Source organism: Vipera berus (assembly GCF_964194415.1).
Source record: "Vipera berus genome assembly, chromosome: 7".
Lineage (NCBI taxonomy): Eukaryota > Metazoa > Chordata > Lepidosauria > Squamata > Viperidae > Vipera > Vipera berus.
In genome coordinates, this window is record NC_138209.1 from 57,940,702 (window position 1) to 57,958,737 (window position 18,036).

General features: G+C 40.0%; 1 protein-coding gene across 2 annotated transcripts in view; it reads right to left on the minus strand.

Annotated features, from left to right (window-relative positions):
* Positions 1–18,036, minus strand: part of CC2D2A (coiled-coil and C2 domain containing 2A) — a 258,232-nt gene that overhangs the window by 17,704 nt on the left and 222,492 nt on the right. The window lies entirely within an intron of this gene.

Here is an 18,036-nt window from a genome sequence, read left to right on the forward strand (position 1 = left end):
AGAAGTTTTAATTTTAAAAGAGATCCCTCCAAGAATTTTAAGGAGAAGGAAAGAGTTTGCTTTTTTGGCAGAAGAATTAAGGAGATGGGATATCCAGTTCAGATGGGAGATCCCAGTAGGTATGGTGGTGATGCATGCAGGCACGAGATATCATCTTCTCACAGTGTTACAGGGACGTGATTTTTATGCCAACATTTTGAAGGCAGTCCCCATACCACTTCTGGAATCCAAAAGGAAGAATGGTGAAGGAGAGCGTCAACCACAAAGTGAGAGTACACAAGGTGCTGAAGGAGTTACGCAGCTGAAAGATGGAGAATTCCAGAAAGTTACAGGAGTGGATCAGGTGATTTTGGAAGAGGCGCTCCAAAAGCTTCACGTTGCAAAAGATGGCGACAAAGCTTCCAACTTGGAATGTTAATGGTTTAAATTCACCACACAAGAGAAAGAAAGTATTTCAATATCTAAAGCAATTTAAAAACGATGTTATTTGCTTACAGGAAACACATATTAGAGCGGCTGATCAAAAGTACTTGGTAAACTTTAGGTTGGGTACACAGTTTATTGCTTCCGCGCCTGATAAGAAAAATGGAGTTGTTATTTATGTTGAGAATACTTTAACAGCGAGTTTAATTGAAGCAGACAAACAAGGATGATATGTTATAATTGAATTATTAATAGAAGGCAAGAAAACGCTTTTGGTTGGATTATACGCTCCTAATCAACAGCAAGGAGATTTTTACAATTTATTACACAGCAAGATTATTCAGTGGGATTATAAATCTTGTATTTTTATGGGAGATTGGAACGGCGTCTTGGATGTACAAATGGATAAGGGAGGTCTTTTTAAAAGCACGCCAAGTCATGCTAAACTGCCTAAATCTTTTTTTGAGATGAAGGATGACTTGGAATTGAGAGATGTTTGGAGAGAGAGGAACTTGCAAGAAAAAGACTTTACTTTTTTCTCCGATAGGCATCAATCTTTCTCCAGGATTGATTTTGTATTAATTACTAATGATTTTTTTCCTAGGATTAAGAAGATCAAGATTTGTCTAAGAACTATATCTGATCATAGTCCAGTATGGTTGGAGATAGAAAAAGATAATGGAGATAGACGGTCTTGGCGTTTAAATGAAAATTTGTTTAGGTACCAGGAAAATGTGGAAGAGTGTAAAAAACAGATGAAAGAATTTTTTAAAATTAATATGCATAAAGGTACTTCTATTGAGATGGTTTGGGATGCAAGTAAAGCTTATATGAGGGGTGTATTAATATATTTGAACAATAAACATAGACGTAAATTGGAATTTAAGAGAAAAGAATTAGAGGATGAAATTAAGGAAAAAGAAAAGGCTTTAATTCTGAATCCATCTGATGGGAAGATTAAAGAGGTAATTACTTTATTAAGGGGTCAGTTTGATATGTTAATGGCAGATCAAGTGGCAACTAACTTACGGTATGCTAGACATAACACTTTTTGTAATGCTAATAAACTGGGTAGATGGTTAGCTTACTTGTTAAGGAAGAAGCAAAGAGCTTGTAATATAGATAGAATAGAATATAAGGGTAAAGTAGTATATCAGCAGAATCTTATTAAAAAGACCTTTGTTGATTTTTATTCTAAGTTGTATGCCAGAGATAAGATTAGAGATGTAGATACAGATGAATATTTGATAAAAGCCAATATTCCTGTTCTTACGCAAGAACAAAAGGAAGGGATGAACCAATTGATAACTGATGAAGAATTTTTTCTAGCAATTAAACAATTAAAAGTGGGTAAAGTGCCGGGAACTGATGGTTTGACTGCCGTTTATTATAAAAAATTTACAGTTAGAAATGGTGGAACCTTTAAGGGAATTGTTTAAGACAATTCAATTGGGAGGAGGGGTACCTCCATCGTGGAAAACTGCCTTTATTTCGTTGATTCCGAAGGAAGATCAGGATGCCACCCAAGCTAAAAACTAAAGACCAATATCGCTTTTAAATACTGATTATAAGATATTTGCAAAAATCTTAGCTAACAGATTAATGAAGATAATGCAACAAGTGATTCATAGTGATCAAACTGGATTTATAAGTGGTAGACAAATGAAGAATAATCTGAGACATATTGTAGATCTATTGGAATTTTTGGAAAGAAATAATCAGATCCCCGCAGCGCTGATCTTTCTGGATGCTGAAAAAGCCTTTGATCAATTGGATTGGCAATTTTTGATGAAAGTATTAGAGAAAATGGAATTTGGGGAAAATTTTTTACAACCTATTAGGGCAATATATCAGAAGCAAACAGCCCGTATAATAGTAAATAATAGTTTGACAGAACCATGCAATATTGAAAAGGGTACAAGACAGGGGTGTCCGCTGTCACCTTTATTGTTTGTTTTAACATTGGAAATATTACTGATTAAAATACGAGATTCAAATAAAATTAGGGGAATTCAAATAAGAGATCAGGATTATAGACTGAGGGCGTTTGTGGATGACCTGGTTATTACAGTAACTCAGCCGGATTATTCAGTTGTAGAATTGATGGAGATAATAATGTTATATGGAAAAGTTTCTGGATTTAAGATAAACATACAAAAAACTAAAATATTGTCTAAGAATATGACTGTATCACAAAAGGCTGTTTTAGAAGAGCTAACGGGATTTGAAATAGTTAAAAAGATTAAATATTTGGGGATATATCTGTCAGCTTTAAATGTGAAGTTATATAAAAATAATTATGAAATGTTATGGGGTAAAATACAAAAAGAATTAGATAGTTGGAAAAAACTACAATTGTCTTTATTGGGAAGAATTGCAGCAGTCAAAATGAATGTTTTGCCAAAATTTTTATTTTTATTTCAAATGATACCTATACTTAAAAAGGATTCAAATTTGGAGGAATGGCAAAAAGGGATTAATAAATTTGTCTGGGCAGGGTAAAAGCCACGAGTTAAATTTAAGATCATGCAAGATAGGTGTGAAAGACGTGGTCTTAAAATGCCTAATTTTAAATTATATTATGAGGCTGCTGCTTTGTCATCGATAAGTGACTGGTTTAATTTAACACAAGGGAGATTATTAAATCTTGAGGGTCATGATTTGTTATTTGGTTGGCATGCATATTTATTGTATGATAAGAAGGTAGATAATGTGTTTAAGATACATATTTTAAGGTATGCTCTGTTGCGAGTTTGGAAAAAGCATAGACATAAGTTAAATTATAAGATACCAATGTGGGCAATACCTAAACATGCAATAGAAAATATAAATGTGAGATTTAAACATGATGAGACTACATATAAGGAAATCTTAAGTTTAGAAAGGAATGTATGGCAATTAAAGCCATATAATATGTTAAAAGAAGAAAAGATTGTACAAACTTGGTTCCAGTATGGGCAATTACAGGCAAGATGGAAAGAGGACCAGAAAGTTGGTTTTTCGATGACTGATGAAAATTTGGTAAAACAAATTAGAGATCAAGGTCAAGCACATATAAATTTACTCAGAAATGGAACTTGTTAAAGATTGTATGATAAAGTGGGCCCAGAATTTTCAAGAAGTCATAACAATGGATACTTGGGAGAAGATTTGGGTTAGAAATGTAAAATTTACACAGGCCCAAAATTTAAGAGAGAATTTTTATAAAATGTTTTATAGGTGGCACTTAGACCCTAAAAAATTAGCAAGTATGTATCCGAACTGCCAGCCCAAATGTTGGAGGTGTGGTTGTGAGGATGCAACGTATTTTCATATATGGTGGACTTGTAAAAAGGTTAAAGCTTTTTGGATTAAAATTTGGTGGAATATGCAAAAGATATTTAAGAAAAGGATAAAGTTTTCTCCGCAATTGTTTTTATTGGGTATTATTACAGATAATACTGTTATAGATTCAAAGTTGATGTTGAATCTAATTACGGCAGCGAGACTTTTAGTAGCGCAGTATTGGAAAAAGGAAGAACTGCCGACTATAGAAGAGTGGACTTTGAAAGTTTCTAATTTGGCGGAAATGGCAAAAATTTCAGCATATTTGAAAGATCAATCGCAACAGAGATACATTGTGGAATGGAGAAGATGGATTGAATATATTCAGAATAAATATGGGACTAAAAAGTTTCATTTAGCATTTGAATAAGTAGTATTTTTATGACGTATAACTAGTTAGTAGTTATTTTATTAATATTTTGACTATGGAGAGTTAAAGTGCGATAGAATTTAATGTTTTATTTTTGTTGTTAGCATATTTTAGATTATGCTTGTTTGTATTATTATACCCTGTATTCAGCTCTGGGAAGTCGGGGAGGGGGGAGGGGAGGGGAGGGGGGTTGGGGAAAGGGGAGGGGGAAGAGGGGTTTTTTTTGTATTCAAAAATGTATTGTAAAACTTTTCAATAAAAAAAAATTAAAGAGATATAACATGGAGCTTTGTAAACCAGCAAAAACTCCGATGGCTGTAGATTTCAAGGACACTAATGTTGAGAGTCCTGTATTTGATAAGACTATGTACCAATCTTTGATAGGAAGCCTTATGTATCTTAGTAATTGGACTAGACCTGACATTTCCTACTGTGTAAACCAATTGGCTAGGTACAACAATGAACCAACTGTTAGACACTGGCAAGTGGCTAAACGAGTATTGAGGTATTTAAAGCAGACTATTCACTACTTGTTATACTTAGAGCCAAATCGTGAGTTAATCCTTATAGCATATGCAGATGCGAGTTTTGCCTCTGATACAAGCACTCGTAAATCAACTTCAGGATTGGCTATAATGTTGGGTGATTCTTTAGATTTATTTGATTTTTGATTTTTAGATTTATTTGATTTTTTTTTATTGAAAAGTTTTACAGTACATTTTATCTTTAACACTCCCCCCTCCTAACCCCTACCTAACCCTCCCTATCCCTCCCCCCCATTCCCCCCTCCCCCCCGACTTCCCAGAGCTAAGTACAAGGTATAAAAACAAAGAACAATCATAAACATCCATATGCTAACAACAATAAACTATTAAGTCTATTGCACTCTAGCTCAAATAAAATGACTACAAGCAATACTGATATTACATAAAAAAGAGGAAAAAAAAGAAAAAAAAAGAAAAGAAAACTTTTTCAAATCCTAAGTGAAACTTTTTAGTCCCATATTTGTTCTGGATATAATCAATCCACTTTTTCCACTCCATAATATAACGTTCTTGCGAATGATCCTTCAAATGAGCCGAAATCTTTGCCATTTCCGCCAGGTCAGAAACTTTAAGAGTCCATTCTTCTATAGTCGGCAGTTCCTCCTTCTTCCAATATTGACCTATTAAGAGTCTTGCTGCTGTAATTAAATTCAACATCAACTTAATGTCCACAACAGTAGCGTCTGTAATTATGCCCAATAAAAACAATTGCGGACAAAACTTTATCCTTTGCTTGAAGATCTTCTGCATATTCCACCAAATTTTTATCCAAAAAGCCTTAACCTTTTTGCAGGTCCACCATATATGAAAATACGTTGCATCTTCGCCACCACATCTCCAACATTTAGGTTGATAGTTCGGATACATACTTGCAAGCTTTTTAGGATCTAAATGCCATCTATAAAACATTTTATAAAAGTTCTCTCTTAGGTTTTGGGCTTGCGTAAATTTTACGTTCCTCACCCAGATCTTTTCCCACGTGTCCATTGTAATAACTTCTTGAATATTCTGAGCCCATTTTATCATACAGTCTTTAACAAGTTCTGTTTCTGAGTCAATATCTATCAATGCAAGATAAATCCGTTTGATATGTGCTGGACCCTGGTTTCTAATTTGCTTTATCAAATTTTCATCAGTCATTGAGAAACCAATTTTCTGATCTTCTTTCCACCTGGCACGTAATTGACTATATTGAAACCAAGTTTGAACGATCTTCTCATCTCGCAAGAGATTGTACGGCTTCAAACACCAGACGTTCCTTTCCAAACTTAAGATCTCCTTATACGTAGTCACATCATGTTTGAAGCCAACATTTATGTTTTCTATTGCATGTTTCGGGATTGCCCACAACGGCATCTTGTAGTCTAACTTATGTCTATACTTCTTCCAGACTCTCAACAATGCCTGTCTTAGAATATGCACTTTAAACACATTATCTACCTTCTTATCATACAACAAATATGCATGCCAGCCAAATAACAAGTCGTGGCCCTCAAGATTTAATAATCTCCCTTGTGTCAAATTAATCCAGTCACTTATTCCTGACAAAGCAGCAGCTTCATAATATAATTTAAGATTAGGCATTTTAAGACCACCTCTTTCACGAGTATCCTGCATAATCTTAAGTTTAACTCGTGGCCTTTTCCCTGCCCACACAAATTTATTGATACCCCGTTGCCATTCTTCCAAATTAGAGTCTTTTTTAAGAACCGGTATCATTTGGAATAAAAATAAAAATTTAGGCAGGACATTCATTTTCACTGCTGCAATTCTTCCCAGTAAAGACAATTGCAATTTTTCCCAGCTCTCCAATTCTTTTTGAATTTTTCCCCATAACTTTTCATAATTATTTTTATATAACTTTACATTTGAGGGTGACAAATACACCCCCAAATATTTAACCCTTTTAACAATCTCAAATCCAGTTAATCCTTCTAAAAGGGCCTTTTGCGATGCTGTCATGTTTTTGGCTAAGATTTTTGTTTTTTGTACATTAACCTTAAATCCAGAAACCTTCCCATATTGCATTATTATCTCCATCAGGTCCACAACAGAGTTTTCTGGCTGGGTCACCGTAACAACCAGATCGTCTGCAAACGCCCTCAATCTATAATCCTGATCTCTAATTTGAATACCCTTAATTTTTTCCGAATTCCGTATTTTTATCAATAATATCTCCAATGTTAAAACAAATAATAGAGGTGATAACGGACACCCTTGTCTTGTGCCCTTCTCAATATTGCATACTTCAGTCAGGCTATTATTTACTATTATTCGGGCAGTTTGTTTTTGGTATAATGCCCTAATTGGTTGTAAAAATTTATCCCCAAAATTCATTTTATCTAAAACTTTCATCAGAAATTGCCAATCCAGTTGATCAAAAGCTTTTTCAGCATCTAGAAAAATTAGCGCCGCAGGGATCTGGTTGTTCCTTTCCAAAAACTCCACCACATCAACTATATGCCTCACATTATTTTTCATTTGTCTACCACTAATAAACCCAGTTTGATCCCCATGAATCATCTGTTGCAAAACCCTCATCAATCTATTAGCTAACACCTTAGCAAATATCTTGTAGTCTGTATTTAAAAGTGATATTGGTCTGTAGTTTCTTACTTGGGTGACATCCTGATCTTCCTTCGGAATCAAGGAAATAAAAGCAGTTCTCCAAGACGGAGGCACCCTTCCTCCCCTCTGAATTGTCTGAAACAATTCCCTTAATGGCTTTATCAGCTCCAATTGTAAATTTTTGTAATAGACCGCAGTCAGTCCGTCCGTGCCTGGCACTTTGTCCACCTTCAATTGCTTAATTGCTAAAAAAATTTCTTCTTCTGTTATCAATTGATTAATCTCTTCCTTTTGTTCTTGTGTAAGAACCGGGATGCTAGCATTCTTCAAATATACATCAATATCTGTTTCATTAATCTTCTCCTTAACATATAATTTGGAATAAAAATCCACAAAGGCTTTCTTGATAAGATCCTGTTGAAACACGACCTTTCCTTTGTATTCAATTTTATCTATGTTAGAAGCCCTTTGTTTTTTCCTTAACCTGTAGGCTAACCACCTACCTGGTTTATTGGCATTGCAAAAAGTATTATGCCTAGCAAACCGTAAGTTAGTTGCCACCTGATCCGCCATCAACTTATCAAATTGTCCTCTTAGCAAGTTAATAACCTCTTTAATCTTCGCATCCGATGGATTCAAAATTAGGGCCTTTTCTTTTTCCCTAATTTCATTCTCCAGTTCTTTCCTCCTAACTTCCAAATTACGTCTGTATTTATTATTCATATATATTAACACCCCTCTCATATAGGCTTTGCTAGCATCCCAAACCATGTCCATAGAAGTATCCTTGTTCATATTAATTTCAAAAAAATCCTTCATCTGCTTTTTGCATTCTTCCACATTTCTCTGATTTCGAAACAAATTCTCATTTACGCGCCAGAAGCGCCTATCTCTATTGTCCTTGTTGATCTCTAACCAGACTGGACTATGGTCAGATATAGTTCTTGCACAAATCTTTATCTTCTTAGTCCTAGAAAAAAAATCATTAGTCAGTAATATAAAATCAATCCTAGAAAAAGATTGTCTATCAGAAAAAAAAGTATAATCCTTTTCATGTAAATGTGTATCTTGCCAAATGTCTCGCAATTCCAGATCATCCTTCATTTCAAAAAAAGATTTAGGCAATCTATCATGACTCGGGGCACGCTTAAAATAGCCAGATTTGTCCAGCTGTACATCCAGGACACCATTCCAATCTCCCATAAAAATAAAAGATTTATAATCCAACTGGGTAATCTTTGTATGTAGTAAACTAAAAAAATCAGTTTGTTGTTGATTAGGAGCATACAGTCCAACTAAAAGCGTTTTTTTGCCTTCTAACAGCAAATCTATCATAACATATCTTCCTTGTTTATCTACTTCAATTAGTTCCGCTGTCAGAGTATTCTTAACATAAATAACCACTCCATTTTTCTTATTCATTGCGGAAGCAATAAATTGCGTGCCCAGCCTTGAGTTCAACAAGTACTTTTGGTCCATAACCCTAATATGCGTTTCTTGCAAGCAGATTTATTTGATTTTTATACCGCCCTTCTCCCGAAGGACTCAGGGTGGTGTACAGGGCAATAAATATCAAAAATACAAGATACAAAAGTTTAAAAACATTAAATAATTGTGCCCGATGCAGTACATTAGTTAAAATCAATGTTTAAACCCCAAACCCATCAGACCAGGCCGGCTTGTTCAAATAAATAAGTTTTTAGATCACGTCGGAAGGAGCGAAGGTCGGGAGCCATCCGGAGCTCAACCAGTAAGCGGTTCCAAAGGTCTGGCGCACCCACAGAGAATGCCCTCCCCCTGGGGGTCACCAGTCGACATTCTCTGACCGGTGGCACCCTGAGGAGGCCCTCTTTGTGGGAGCGCACTGGATGGAGGGAAGTTGACGCCGGCAGCAGGTGTTCCTGTAGGTAATCCGGACCCATGCCATGTAGGGCTTTATAGGTCATCACCAGCACCTTGAATCTCACCCGGAGGGCAACTGGAAGCCAATGCAGCTCATGGAGCAGAGGTGTAACATGGGAGTATCGGGAGACCCCCAACACAACTCGTGCGGCTGCATTCTGCACCAGCTGAAGCCTCCGAGTGGTCCTCAAGGGCAGCCCCATGTAGAGAGCACTGCAGTAGTCTAAACGAGAGGTCACGAGCGCATGAGTGACTGTACGCAAGGCATCCCGGTCCAGATAGGGCCGCAACTGGCGCACTAGGCGAACCTGGGCGAAGGCCCCCCTAGTCACAGCTCCTATATGATCTTCTAAGGAGAGCTGTTAATCTAGGAGGACACCCAAGTTGCGAGCCCTATCTACCGGGGGTAATAACTCACCCCCCATAGTAAGAGGTGGAATAATCTGAATTTCCCGAGATGCCGGCACGCACAGCCACTCAGTCTTGTCAGGGTTGAGCCGAAGCCTGTTCCTCCCCATCCAGACCCGGACCGACTCCAGGCAACGGGACATCACGTCGAGGGCATCACTGGGGTGGTTTGGGGTCAAAATGAAAAGCTGGGTATCCTCAGCATACTGATGATACCCAACTACAAAACCACGAATGATCTCACCCAGAGGCTTCATATAGATGTTGAACAGGAGAGGCGAGAGGGCCGACCCCTGAGGAACTCCACAAACGAGAGGCCTCAAGGTCAACCTCTGCCCCCCTGCCAACACCGACTGCGAACGTCCCAGAAGGTAGGAGAACCACTGAAAAACAGTGCCTCCCACTCCCAACCCCCTGAGACGCCGCAGCAAGATACCATGATCGATGGTATCAAAAGCCGCTGAGAGGTCTAATAGGACTAGGACAGAGGAGCAACCCCTGTACTGAGCCTGCCAGAGATCATTCACCAGAGCGACCAATGCCATTTCCATGCTGTGCCCGGGCCTGAAACCTGATTGGTACGGGTCCAGATAATCAGTTTCCTCCAGGAACAAAGGAGCTGATGTGCCACCACCCTCTCAACAACCTTCGCGAGAAAGCGAAGGTTGGAGACTGGACGAAAGTTGTTTAGTACAGCTGGGTCCAGGGCAGGCTTCTTAAGGAGGGGTCTCACCACTGCCTCCTTCAAGGCGGCGGGAAAACTACCCTCACTCAAGGAAGCAGTTATCACTGCCTGGAGCCAGCCTCGTGTCCCATCCCGAGCCTCATAAACCAGCCAGGAAAGGCACGGGTCCAATAAACACGTGGTGGAGCTCAGCTTCCCCATGATCCTGTACACGTCTTCAGGAGTCACAGGATCGAACTCCTCCCAGATAACATCAACAAGACTGCCCATGTCCTCATTGTCAGGCTCTGCCCAGTCGGAGTCCAAACCAGTCCAAATCCGAGCGATTTTGTCCGACAGATGTTGACTAAACTCCTTGGCACGACCCTGCAAGGGCTCCTCCCTCACCTCCTGATTAAGGAGGGAGCGGGTCACCCTAAACAGGGCGGCTGGGCAATTATCTGCGGACGCGATGAGGGTAGCAAAGTAATTAAACCTTGCCGTCCTCATCGCCACGAGATAAGACCTCATAAAAGACCTTAGTCGCAATCGGTCGGATTCAGACCGGCTGGATCTCCAACAGCTCTCTAGGCCCCGTCTCTGACGCTTCATCTCCCGGAGCTCCACAGAAAACCATGGAGCCCACTGGGATCTGCACCGGGTCAGGGGCCGCATGGGTACAACTTGGTCGAGTGCCTCCGTGGCTGCCTTTTCCCAGGCTTCCACTAGGGCATCGGCCGAGCTGTGAGCGAAGGAGGCAGGTGGGGACCCAAGCGCCGCCTGGAACCACTCAGAGTCCATTAAGCGCCTAGGGCAGAACCATCTTGTTGGTTCAACGACTCCACGACGGGGAGTGGCAAAACGGAAGACCAACTGCAGGAGATGATGATCGGTCCATGACAGGGACATAACAATTGGGGAACCCTCACCCAGATCATCTAACCACCATCCAGATAGAAAAACCAAATCGAGCGTGTGACCCCGCCCATGAGTCGGGCCCTGAATTACTTGCATCAGGTCCATGGTCGTCATGGAAGCCATGAACTCCCGAGCTAACTCAGATGATCCCCCCAGGGATGGTAGATTAAAGTCACCCAAAATCATAAATTTGGGGAACTCAATCACCAACCCCGAGAGGACGTGAAGAAGCTCAGGCAGGGCTGCTGCTATGTGACTAGGCGAAAAGTACACCAGCAGCAAGCCCAACTGAGCCCTAGGGCCACATCTCAGGAGGAAAGACTCACACCCGGCTATTTGGACAACGGTGGCCTCCCGCGGACATAAGGTCTCCCTCACGACTACCGCCACTCCTCCGCCCCTACCCTGGGCCTGAGGCCGGTGCAGCACCCGGAAACCTGGTGGGCAGAGATCAACCAGAGGGACACCACCCTCTGGGCCCAGCCAGGTCTCCGTAATGCAAGCCAGGTGCGCATGCTCCTCCTCAACCAGGTCACGGATGAGAGGAGCCTTATTGACTATGGACCTGGCATTAAGATACACAAGCCTGAGCTCAGGTGGCTGCTCATCCTCGCTCCCGGAACCACGGGCCGAAACCAGAGGGTCGGAGAGCATCACCGCTTGGAGACAGCAGGGACGCACTCCCAGGTGTTGATGCGGCCCTCTGTTCGAATGCCTGCTGCCATTCCCTAATGTCGTGGGAATAGGTAATCCCACACCCCGCTCCAGGGCCCCGGAGGCAACCAGCCCAAGCCCCATCTCGGTGTGATCAGTCCCAGGCCTGGCCTGAATAGCGGTTGATGGATACTCCCCAGTTTCCAACCAAACCTGTGATCCCTCCCCCCTCCCTAACCCCACAAAAAAAATTAGATAAAAAACAAACCAGGGGCCTCTTGTTGGATTTATGACAGAGGCTCCTGTCCCTGCCCAACCAACTCTCAGGGTCCCAATAATTGGGCCCGTCATCAAGAGGAGAGGTAGAAACAAAGGCGGGTCGCACCCAGGAAGGGGGGGCACCCCTGAGCGCGAATAAGTCTATGCTTGAATAAAGCAGATGAACCATTGTCCAGGTAGGTCCAGCAAGGCAGTCCCATAGTCAATCAGGAGGATCTAAGACGGAAGGTCAACAATATCCAGTCCACCAGCTCCCCTGCCACTTGAGCTGGGTACCTTCTGGGTAACTTCCGAAACAGATCGGGCACCGCCCTCTCACAGCGGGCCCAGACCTATTCGGGAGCGGAACAGGATACAAACCCGGGTAAGGCATACCTCCCTAGATCTCTCACCTCTAGGGAGGTATCAGATGGTATACCTGAGCCACCCTCTCACAGTGGCTCAACTCCGGGACCTTCTGAGTCCAGTGGGGTCGTGGGGGAAAAGAGGGATTTGAGCAGCAATTGCCAGGCATAAAAACCTGAAGATAACAGATGTTCCGGTTGCAGAGGTTCTTCTTCAAAGCGAGGAAGGTTGGACAACAAATGGGACCAAAACCAGCTGGCGAAGTTCAGCAGCTCAAGTCTAGCTGGCCCCATAAAACACGGGTGACACAAGATAACCTGTGCCATCCGACGGCCAGCAGCATGCAGCACCAACACTCCAACGCCCAGCTGTGGGTCCTCCTGTCGAAATGGCCGCGAAATAGCCACCAAACAGCCACAACACTCCAGCTCGACACTCTGCCCGCCGCTCCACAGCAACGCCATTTCATCCTCCATTTCACAGGCTTCCGGCATTCCAGAGGTCACTCTAGGCCGCGGCTCTATCGGCTCTGAAGATCAGCTGTTCAGAGCCCTCCTCCTGGCTCCACAGAGGGCCTCCAAAAAACGCCAGAGCTCACAAAGACAATACAAAACGGAGGGCTGCATCACCAAAGAAGGCGTTGACCATCTCTCTTCTTTGATCTTCCATCTCACCAAACCCCAACACAGAGGGGAAAGCACCTCTGCAGACCCTACGGACTCCCAAAAACTCCAGGGATGCCAAAACAGCTGGGGCATGCGTAGTAGGATTCTCCTCTCTCTTTAAACACAGGAACTTTGGTCGTGGAAGCAAGGACACGTGGTGGATTCTTGGCAGTCGGCAGTCTGATTCTTTGATTGGATGGAAGTCCATCAGGCAAAAGCACATAAGCCTGTCTACAATGGAGGCTGAATTCTCATGTCTATCAGTGTTATGTACAGAACTGCTAGTGTACAAACAATTACTGTTAGATATGGGTCTAAATGTAAATGATCCATTTATTGTGTATGAGGACAATCAGGCTGCGATAAAGATGGCAAACAATGCTGCAGTAAGAACAAGATCTAAACAAACAGATCTTCGTTATCTAAATGTAAGACAATGTGTCAAAGACAAATTAATACAACTGGAATATTGTTCATCTGATGTAAATATTGCAGACCATTTTATGAAGGTCCAAAGTGCTTTGAAACACAATGCTAATTGTGAAAGAATGTGCATACAGTTGCAAGAAAAAGTATGTGAACCCTTTGGGATTACGTGGAGTTTTGCATGAATTGGCCATAAAATGCACTCTAAACGTCATGTAAGTCGCAACAATAGAAAAACACAGTCTGCTTAAAATAATACTACACAAACATTAGCTGTTGTCATGTTTTAATTGAACATAAGATGGGAACATTTAATTGAACATAAGATGGAAACATTCACAGTGCAGGGCGGAAAAAGTATGTGAACCTTTGGTTGACCCTCCTTTGGCAGCAATAACCTCAACCAAACATTTCCTGTAGTTGCAGATCAGACCTGCACAATGATCTAGAGTAATTTTGGACCACTCCTCTTCACAAAACTGTTTCAGTGTAGCAATATTCTTGGGATGTCTGGTGTGAATCGCTCTCTTAAGGTCATGCCACAGCATTTCAATCGGGTTGAGGTCAGGACTCTGACTGGGCCACTCCAGAAGGCCTATTTTGTTCTGTTGAAGCCATTGTTTTGTTGAATTACTTGTATGCTTTGGGTCATTGTCCTGTTGCATCACCCATCCTCTGCGGAGCTTCAGTTGGTGGACAGATGGTTGTACGTTTTCCTGCAAAATGTCCTGATAAACTCTGGAATTCATTTTCCCATCAATGACAACAATCCGTCCAGGCCCTGAGGCAGAAAAGCAGCCCCAAACCATGATGCTCCCTCTACCAGGTTTTACAGTGGGGATGGGGTTTTGATGTTGGTGTGCTGTGCCTTTTTTTCTCCACACATAGTGTTGTGTGTTTTTCCCAAATAACTCAATTATGGTTTCATCTGTCCACAGTATATTTTGCCAGTAGTGCTTTGGAACATCCAGGTGCTCTTTTGCAAACTTCAAACGTGCTGCAATATTTTTTTGGACAACAATGGCTTCCTCCGTGGTGTCCTCCCATGTACTCCATTCTTGTTTAATGTTTTCCTTATTGTAGATGTCTCAACAAAAATGTTAGCATGTGCCAGAGATTTCTGTAGGTCTTTGGCTGACACTCTAGGATTCTTCTTTACCTCATTAAGCATTATGCGCTGTGCACTTGCAGTCATTTTTACAGTGTTAGGCATATGATGATAGCCTACATATTGGGTTGGAAATATATAAGCCACTATGATGTTGTAACTTTAAGAAGTTAATTGGCCAATGGGCGTGTAAGTGTTCTCATGGCCATAAGAGGGAGCTAGGAATGTAGCTTCTCTCTCTCTGAATTCACTGCTCTCTACTATTACTGTTTTTGCTCTGTTTTGCTGTACTGTTGGTTTACTACTGTGATAAACCTGTACAACTGTGTATTGACCTCTGGACTGATAAGAAGACTTTGTATTTTGGATTACTCCTTGGACTGTTGCTATTGTGTATGACCTGGACTGTTTATTTTTGACCGTGCATTTTTGTTCTTACACCACCTCAAAGTAAAATACTTTTTGCTTTTACAACTCAGTGTACTCTTGTGGTTACTGTGTGACTCTTACTGCTCTCAGTACCCTTCCTAGTCTGTGCAACTCTTTGGTAGCACAAGGAGACCTCTGCACATCAGATTCTCTCTCTCAGTGTATATAGAAAGTAAACCCTGAAATAGATTTGGAAAGAGCAAGGACTTTGATTAAATGGAAATGTTACTAAGCATAGAACTGTTGAGTTAATTTGCAGCTGTTTCTGCTGTTTTCTTTTTATATGCTTATGATTTTACATTACATTTTAAAATCAGCCAAATTGAATAGCAATAAGATTGTGACTGAAAGAATACTAATTCTGAAATATAGTAAATATCTTTACCAAGTAACATTAAATTTAGCTTTAGTGTAATTTGCTTGTTTACTGTAGCTAAAACTAGAAATTATATTTCTAAAGCATTAGTTTGGATCATTGGGAAAAAAAGATTTAATATTTATGATTCAAAAATATAAATATGTGAGAAACATGTTTTTAAAGACCTTTGCAGCTTGTTCTCATATATACCTGCCACAAAGGAATAACTAAAATTATGAAATTTAGAATCTACCAAGCTTCCCTCCCATGGACAGAAGACAATCCATGGGAAATGTGAATCCGTAATCCATAGCTTTAGCAGCAATAATAAATCTAATTATGCTATGCATATTTAAGTTAGCCAAACCCTGGAGCAGTGGTAGCAATCTTCTATCACAATGGCAAGCCCTTTAAGATTATATATTGTTAATCATATAAGTGAAGAAATGAGGAAAACTGTGGTTAAAGAAATTGTTTGATCCAATAATAAAATTTCATTGATAATTGATGAATCAACCACAATAAGCAAAAAAAAACTACCCTCATAGTATTTGTTCGATACTGTATCGAAGGTATGGGAATGAATTCACCAGTAAATTTGTTTTTGGACTTGGTAGACTTGAAAAAGTAACAGCAGAAGGAATATTTGATTCCTTACTCCAATGTCTTTACTCTTATGGGATGACAGAAGATTATTTGAAAAAACATTTGATTTTTCTGGCATGCGATGGCGCTGCTGTGATGATGGGATGTAAAAGTGGAGTGAAAAAATTGCTGTCAGAACATTTTTCTTCTATTATACTTTGGCATTGTGCTAATCACAGACTAGAATTATCAGAAGGTGATGCTGCCAAGGAAACTTCAAGAATAAATAGATTCCAATTGTTTATTGATAAACGGTATGTCATATACCATGCTTCACCAAAGAATAGCAGAGAGTTGCATTCATGTGCAGAATTACTGGGGACTGAGCTGCTGAAAATTGGAAGAATTTTAAGTACCCGATGGGTGTCATCTAGTTTGCGTACAGTTTTGGCTATATGGAATAATTTTGAATCCCTTGTGTATCATTTTGAAAAAGCAATGCATGATCCTACAAGAGATAAAAATGATAAATGCACTTATGATGGCTTGAAAATAAAAATAACATCTACAGAATTTTTATTGAACCTAGGATTGATGTGTGACACTCTCCAAGAATTGTCAGATTTAAGTTTGGATCTACAGGACCGCAACATCGACTTGTATAAGGCAAATAAGAAAATAAAAATACTGGTACAAGTTTTTGAAGAAAGAAGACAGAACTTTGGGCCCTATTTATTATAAATGTGCTGTTGCTGCTGTAAGTGTTCTTTCGTGGAGTTTTACTTCACAAAAGAGATTCAAAAAAGGATCCTCCCATTGACCCAAGTATATTTTATACAAAATTGAAAGTGTCAATTGAAAAAAGATTACTTGATAGCAAAGACGATGAGTTGGCGTATTGGTCTCACGTATTTGATCAAAAACATTGGCCTGAAGATGTTAATACTCAACTGACATTTGGAGAAGTGGAAATTAGAAACTTATCAATCAGACTGCAACTAAATGAAAGAGAAATGATTTGTGGATTCCGTGAATATATTCTCAAAAAGACATATCCAGAAAAACTGTTGCATTTGATACGGACTCTGAATACCATTCCTATTTCTTCAAGTGAATGTGAACTTGAGTTTCCACAGATGAATCTAATTGCCACCCCAACAAGAGCTTCATTAAAGACTAAGACAATTTCAGCACTTTTGTTCATCAAACTTGTCGGACCACCTCTGAGACTTTTCAATCCTTCAAAGTATGTTGATCTGTGGTTACTCAGAGGATGACATTCGGCCATAGATACTAAGAGCAAGGAAAGGAGTCAAGAAGATTTGCCAGACGAGAACTGGACAAAAGTTTGGAATTTTCTATGAACATTTGCCTTAAATACAATAAATTTAATGTATGTTAAGAATTGAATATATAATTGTTTAATTATATAAATAAATATATAAATAAAATTATATAAATAAAAGATTAACAAGATGAGCGTTCCAGCACTTTTTTTTTAGAAAAAAAGCCCTGGCTACTACTATAGTAGCTTAATAGAATTACTACTGGTAAACCACTTGATGTAATAAGAACTCTGCAGCTAAACTGACACTCCATCCTTGCAGATAGTATTACAAACAACACAAATAATCAGCAAAGCAAATACTATTTACTAAACTACTAAAATCATTTATTTATATTATCCCCTTTCAGCAATTTCAGATGTAGGTAGACCTTGCTTATGGACCACAATTGGGACCAGAAACTCTGTTGCTAAGTGACATGATCATAAAGTGGAATGTCATATGATGCCTAGCTTAGGATATCAGTTCCAGGATGGTCATTGAGCAAATCATTCATGGTCATTAAATGGAATGTCATGTGATTGTGATCTGCAACCTCCTGCTAGCTTCGCTATTGACTTTACTTGTGGAAAGATGTCAGGGAAGGTCACAAATGGTGATCACTTCAACCAACATAAATGCACACTGTTTGCCAAATGGCCAAATGCTGATCATATGATAGTGAAGATGCTGCAACAGCCACAAGCTTAGGATAAGCTATAAATCTCTTTTCAGCATTG